Genomic DNA, 6,961 nt, shown 5'->3' with positions numbered 1-6,961 from the left:
TTCTGTAATAATCAACTTGAGAAAGTTCTCAAAAGATATGGAGTAACTCATAAAATCTCCACCGCATATCATCCACAAACAAGTAGACAAGTTAAAAATACCAACCGAGCTTTAAAACGTATTCTAGAGAAAACCGTAGGATCAAATCCGAAGGAATGGTCCATTAAATTGGAGGATGCACTCTGGGCTTTTCGAACAGCCTACAAAACTCCAATTAGAACCACACCTTTTAGACTTGTTTATGGAAAAGAATGTCATCTTCCAGTAGAAATTGAACACAAAGCATTTTGGGCTTTGAAGACATGTAATCTCGACTTACATGAAGCTGGACGTCTACGGTTAAGTCAATTAAACGAATTAGAAGAATTAAGACAAGAAGCATACGAAAATTCGTTAATCTATAAGGAAAGAACGAAGAAATGGCATGATAAAAGAATTAGAAGTTTAAAAGAATTTAAAGAAGGAGACAGAGTTCTTCTTTTCAATTCACGATTCAAGCTATTTCCTGGAAAATTGAAATCAAGATGGTCTGGACCATTCATAGTCAAAAGAGTTTTCCCATACGGAATGATAGAATTAATAAATTCAAATGGAATTGAATTTAAAGTTAATGGTCACAGAGTTAAACATTACATAGATAGTACGATGGAAGTCGACAACGAAGTTAATCACAATTTCGATACCACAGCTAACTAAGTGTGGGGAGAATCAAGTCTTTTAAGGATAATATGTATTTCTGTTAGAGTTAAATTTTCTGTTTTCGTGTAGTTCTCAAAAATGGAACCCGAATGGTCTTTCCTTAGCAGACCCTAAAGAACTAGTCTTCTCCCCCCATTCTGAATTTTTATTTTTTTTAGGAAATGAAGACTTCCTGTGAACTAAACCATGGTCTAATGCTACACGCTTTGATCACTAAACGTAATAATGACACACTTCCGAGTGAAATAGTATCAGTAATCAGAGAAAGATTGGACGGAGTAAGAAAAAAATCCAGATGCGAAGATAATAAGTTACAATTTGGTAAAGGAAAATCAAAATCCGCAGCGAAAAGAATAGCACGACACCTAGAAAGATGTCACAAATGCGGAAAATGGTCACATGGAGGTAAATGTTCAAATAATCAAACCTATTCAAACACCGAATTTGTTACTTTATGCAGAGACGGACCGTTCATATGTTTAGAAGAAAAAACACTGAATGCTCGAGGTTACGCCTATGTAGCTATGGAAAACCAATTAAACCGACTATCTTATGAGTGGGAAAGATCGTATCACTAAGAATACTATCTCACAGGTAAGTCTGTACAGTTTTTATTTTTTTATTTTTATTTTTAACCTTTTGATAATAAACGCTAATTTGTTCGCTATAAAGTATTAAATTGGTATTGAATAAAATTAGGTTTGGCGACCGAAATTATTGATATCATTCAAAAATTTATTACATCACTACGAAATTTAACGTTTATTCTTAAGGTATAAATATCTTTAATCAATCAACCCAAAATATTTCAAAAATTTGTCATGAGTTAAATTAGGTCATGGAACCGAAATTACTTTACCGAAAAGAGGGGCGAATATTTTTGATAATATTTGATTGATTAAAGTGGGATAAAAGCCAAAAAGATTTTTAATTCTATTTTTACCATGTTTTTACAATTAATATATAATTATTAATTTAATATTGTAAACTTATTTAAAATTGTAAATATTTGAAAAAATTATTCTTTTTAATATAAGTTTATATAAAAACAAAAATATAATATAAGTTTGGTGTAAATTTATAATATGAATTTTTAATTAAGTTTGGTGTGAATTTTTAATTTTATGCATTTTAAATATAAGTTTGGTGTGAATTTAAAAACAAAAATTTACTTTATTTTGCTAAGTTAAAAATATGATTTTTAAAATTCGTCGTAAGTTGAAGACTAGGTCATTGAATCGAAATTGCTTTACCCGAGGGAGGGACGAGAACTTTTATTATCATTATTTTTAATCTTATTGAACTAAAGTATGCCAAAAACAAAAAAAACAAACAAAAAAAAATCTTTGCTTTTAAAATCGCGCTTTAATTTGACAAATTTTAAAATTTTGTCGAGGGACAGACTAGGACATCGATCCGAAACACCCTCGCTCCTAAAGGAAAACAAAATTTTTAGAATTTAATTAATTATATGTTTTATAAAGTATAAGGTTGTTTAAGAAAAAAAAACATGAAATCACTGTAGCCGGGTACCCATGCGATCGCATGGGATTCTCACTATCCCTCCATGCGATCGCATGGAGGCAAATTCCAGGCCTGATACATACAGCTCGCTGTTCTGTCTTCTCCACATAAACACACACACATATACGGAAAACACTCAAAACCTCACCAAATTTCATCATTTTTCCACCGTAATTCGTCATTTTTCTTGCTCTGATCATGCCTAGATTCTCATTCTTCAGCAAAATAGTAAAAATTACACCCCTAAACTCTATAAATTCCTAGTTTTTGTGATAATTACCAATTTTTTACCTAATGTAATTTTGTTAATTTCTAGTGTAATTAGTGTTAAATTGTTAGTATTTTATGCATGTATAACCTAGATTGATGCTATTTAACATGATTTGAAGCCAAAAACTTCAAAAATTTTAGAAATCTAGGGTTTGTGTTCTTGAGCAATTTGGGGCTTTTTGATATAAACAGGTTATGGCCAATTTTTGTCATGAATTATTGCTAAATTGAGTAGTGTAACATGTTTAGATAGTTAAATGATCCAAACATTGATCCTAAACATGATTTTTAGAGATTAAAGTGGACTTTTTAAGTCTAAAATTCATGAACTTGATTAATTTGATATATTTGCCATTTGAGACTTGTTTAATTATTAGTAATGACTATTTTGACATGTTATTTGAGTTAAATGCTTATGAACTTTGTATACATTTTCATATGTGCTTATTTGAAAAGTGTAGAATTGTGAAAAATTGTGAAAATGTGTATAAGTTTAATTTTGATTTAACATGTTATAGTGATTGTTTTAAGTTGTTATTTTGCTAACACTAATGCATATTTGGATGCACAAATTTTGTGTTTAATGTGTTTTGTAGAAAGCCGATACTGGAGGTTCAGGAGCATCATCATCTAGACGACCAGCACCAGAACCAGAACCAGAAATGCAACACGAACAAGAACCACAACAAGAACCACAACAACAGCCTGATCAGCACATACCTTATTATGATCTGGTACAGTTTGTTGATGAATTCATAGTATTCCCAATGAGGCCGCCAGTAGAATTCCCAACGATTCCTGAGCACACTCTGCATCCTAATCTGAGATTTGATAGGAGATGGAGAGATTACGATACATATCAAAAGAAAAAATTCAAATTGGTAACAAAAAATGTAGTGGTGCCAAGGGTAATCGATTGGGCCCCTTTAGAAACGGTCCATCTAGCTTACTGTGTTAGACAGCTTTTAGTTCAAAGGTATGGCAGTTCTTCTTTTACAAATTGAGAACGTCTTTTCACCCTTCGTAGACCTGTATATAAGAAATGGTGTGTTGAGTTGATGAGTACTGTATCACTTGATACAAATATAGTTAGAATAGATGATAGAAGATTTCTTAGGTTTATCCTTGGCGGTAGGATGTACAGAATGTCCATGCTGGACATGGCCAGGGCTTTGCAGATATATACTCCTGGTGAGTTGCTACTACCCGATTGTACAAACTTGATTCATTATGGTGAAAGGGTAGATAGCAACTTTGACGCTGACGCCATTTGGAGTCGTACGTCACATTTTGATGTTTTTACACGAGCAGGAGGACACTCCTATACACATATTGACAGAGCCGAGCTTCGTATTATTCATAGATTTTTGGCTAACTCGATTACACAGAGAGGTCACAATAAAGAAAAAATTACCTTACATGATTTATTCTACCTAAAGTGTATTCGGGATCCTAGAAGCTTTGTCAATATCCCTTACTGTGTTGCTTTTTATTTATCTAAAATGGTAGAGGGAATGCAGGACGGGAGTATAATAGGAGGAGGTATTTTTGTTATTCTCATTGGAGAGTATTTAGGTGTTGATAGGAACCAAGGAGGTCCATTACAGCTTTGTAGAGAACAGGTTGAGCCCTTAGGATTGAAAGTTTATGTGGGTGCTAAGGTATTGAAAAGTAGACGTAACCAGGCAGTACCCTATGAGGGATCTCATCCTCAGGTAGAGAGAGGCTCAGACGAGGAAATGGAGGAGGCGGAAGACATTAGGGATGTCTTTCGAGATGCTATTCTTGACGTCCACGTTCGTATAGATGAGGAAGCAATGACGAACGCGGCCAGACATAGTATGTATGAGCAGTGGAACTCCGAGCGAGTATACGAGGATTATAGGCGACGCCAACACGATAGCTGGTTAGTTCATCAGCACCAAATCATGAGCCAGCTATCATATCAGGTACCAAATAACTATGTACCTACTCGACCTGCTCATTTTCCGCCACACAGCCCCGATATCCGACCACCCTTTAACCGGTATGACTATAACCAAGCCTATCAGAACACCTATAACCAACAATGGAACCCACCTGATGAGATGAACTGGAACCCATATCCAGACTGATTTAGTTCCATTTGGTTATTTATATGATTTTTATGTTTTTATCTTTTTACTTATTCGTGTTTAAACTTATGTTATTGAATATACTTATGTAATCTTTATCATTTTTATTATTATTGTGTACTAATATTTCACATTTAGGATTTGAAAGTGGGATATTAAGTCCCATTTCAAATTGCCATGCATGTTTATATTTGTATGTATGAATATTGTAAATTGTACAAAACAGGGTAAAACAGCGCATTTTCAAAGACTGGCATTAAGTTCAGCAAAAGCTACTAATTTTGACGACAAGATGACAAATAAATGTGATGTAACAACAGACGGAATGAACAAATGATATGCACCATTTATCATTCAGCAAAAAAACGCCAATATGTTTGGAAACTTTGGTAAAATTTAATCATTTTTACGCTAATCACCCTCAATAATTTAAATTGTTACTGATTTCTTGCAAATGAGGGCATTGCAAGATCTTAAGTGTGGGAAGGGGTTAAATTCTTTCAGATTTTAAAATTTTTACTTTATACACTTGGTTACCATTAGAAATACTAGTAAAGTAGTAGTTGTATTAGAATCTAGTGCTCTCTGATAATAAAGAACAGCCCTAGTCTTATATACTGACTACCCAATTCTAGTAAAAATTTTCAAAATTTTCAATTAAATGAACTCAAAATCATGTTTATACATATTTATGAACGATAAAACTAGGTGTTAACACCGAAATTATTGTTACCTCAGAAAGGACATAAATTGAGAAACAAATCAAAATGTTAAAATTCATTTAAAATGGAATAGAGGACAATAAAAAGAAAAATAAAAGCCAAGTGTGGGAAAAATTACCAAGCTATCTTAAACATATGTCACATATTTCTGTAACAAATAATTGAAGATACTTTTGCTTTGGACTAAACTAAACTGTTTTACTCGATGAAAGAAAAGAAAAGATGGATCTACACGATGAATCAATTCCATCATTAAAAGGAAGTAAAGTCTTCCTAAAAAGACACGCGCTTCTTGATTTAGGTCAAGAAGTTGTCGTCCAGACCAGCTGTAGGTTGACGAAAAATCTAGAAAAGTCATCTCTAAAATCAGCAGGAAATCCACGGACCTCAGCATCAAACAGGGTCGCCAAGTGGTCAGATTTATCCTAACCATGAGAAGGATTTATCTCGTACAATGGGGGGCACCGTGCAAATTAGCTTGATAAGACTAATGAATCAAATCCCCAGAAAGGATAATCTCCTTAAAGATTAAAAATCAGCTTTTAAGCCTGATATTACTCAATCCTTGAGATTGACCTTAAAGATTGAGAATTCAAACTCATGGAATTCAATGATATCTAAACTCGAGCTTGAACGAGAAAATATTTTGATCAAATTAAAACCGATTTGTTTTCTGAAAACCCTATTTTCAATGCGTTCATTACCTTTGAACGTAAAATCCTAGGAATTCACCTGGAATTCATTAGGTCACCTGAACCAAATCGGGTGTCAACCGTAAGAACGGTGGTTGCATAGCATGGTCGAAGACAGGACCTTATGCCAGACCGACAAATTAAAAGGGTGAGCTTTACTATTGCTCCTACCAAGAATAGTAATTGCGTCCGACATGTTAAAGACCATAATTAAAAGCATGTCAGGGGACATTGCCTTAACAGTTGCTTGTTCAACGCTTTCCTTTACAACCGGATGGTAGTTTACCTAAAGGTAATATACGGAGCAAGTAAACTGGACGAGTTGCTTTCCTAATACAAGAATAGCAAGTGGGTGACACAAAACCATAAGTTTTGAGCTAAAATTTTCAAATCTAAACCCACCAAACCCACAAAAAGAATTTGCAAACACCGGTGAAGGGTTATTCCGGAAAACTTATCTAGGGTAAAAACTATATTTAATTTTCAAAAGATCAAATGTTTTCATAAAGATCCAATTTCCTTAATGGATCTAAATTTTTATAGTCATGTGGGACTGTAAACCATATCGTTACTACCATTGTTTATACCGCCGTATTGAAATCACTGATGTACAAAATGTGAAGAATAAAGAAGTGATTCTAGTATTTCAAGACTATATTGCTTGAGGACAAGCAACGCTCAAGTGTGGGAATATTTGATAATGCTAAAAACGAACATATATTTCATAGCATTATCCCTCAAGAAAGACAAGCTTTTAGTTGCAATTGTTCTATTTACAAGTGATATTCATGTAAATAATAAAAGGTGAAGACAAAAGACAGATTCGACGAATTAAAGACGCAAACGACCAAAAAGCTCAAAAGAACAAAATACAATCAAAGAGGTTCCAATTATTGATAAGAAACGTCTCGAAATTACAAGAGTACAAGATTCAAAACGC

This window comes from Rutidosis leptorrhynchoides, chromosome 4 (genome assembly GCF_046630445.1).
Source record: "Rutidosis leptorrhynchoides isolate AG116_Rl617_1_P2 chromosome 4, CSIRO_AGI_Rlap_v1, whole genome shotgun sequence".
Lineage (NCBI taxonomy): Eukaryota > Viridiplantae > Streptophyta > Magnoliopsida > Asterales > Asteraceae > Rutidosis > Rutidosis leptorrhynchoides.
The sequence above is the reverse complement of the archived record's forward strand: the minus strand, read 5'-3'. Positions refer to the sequence as shown.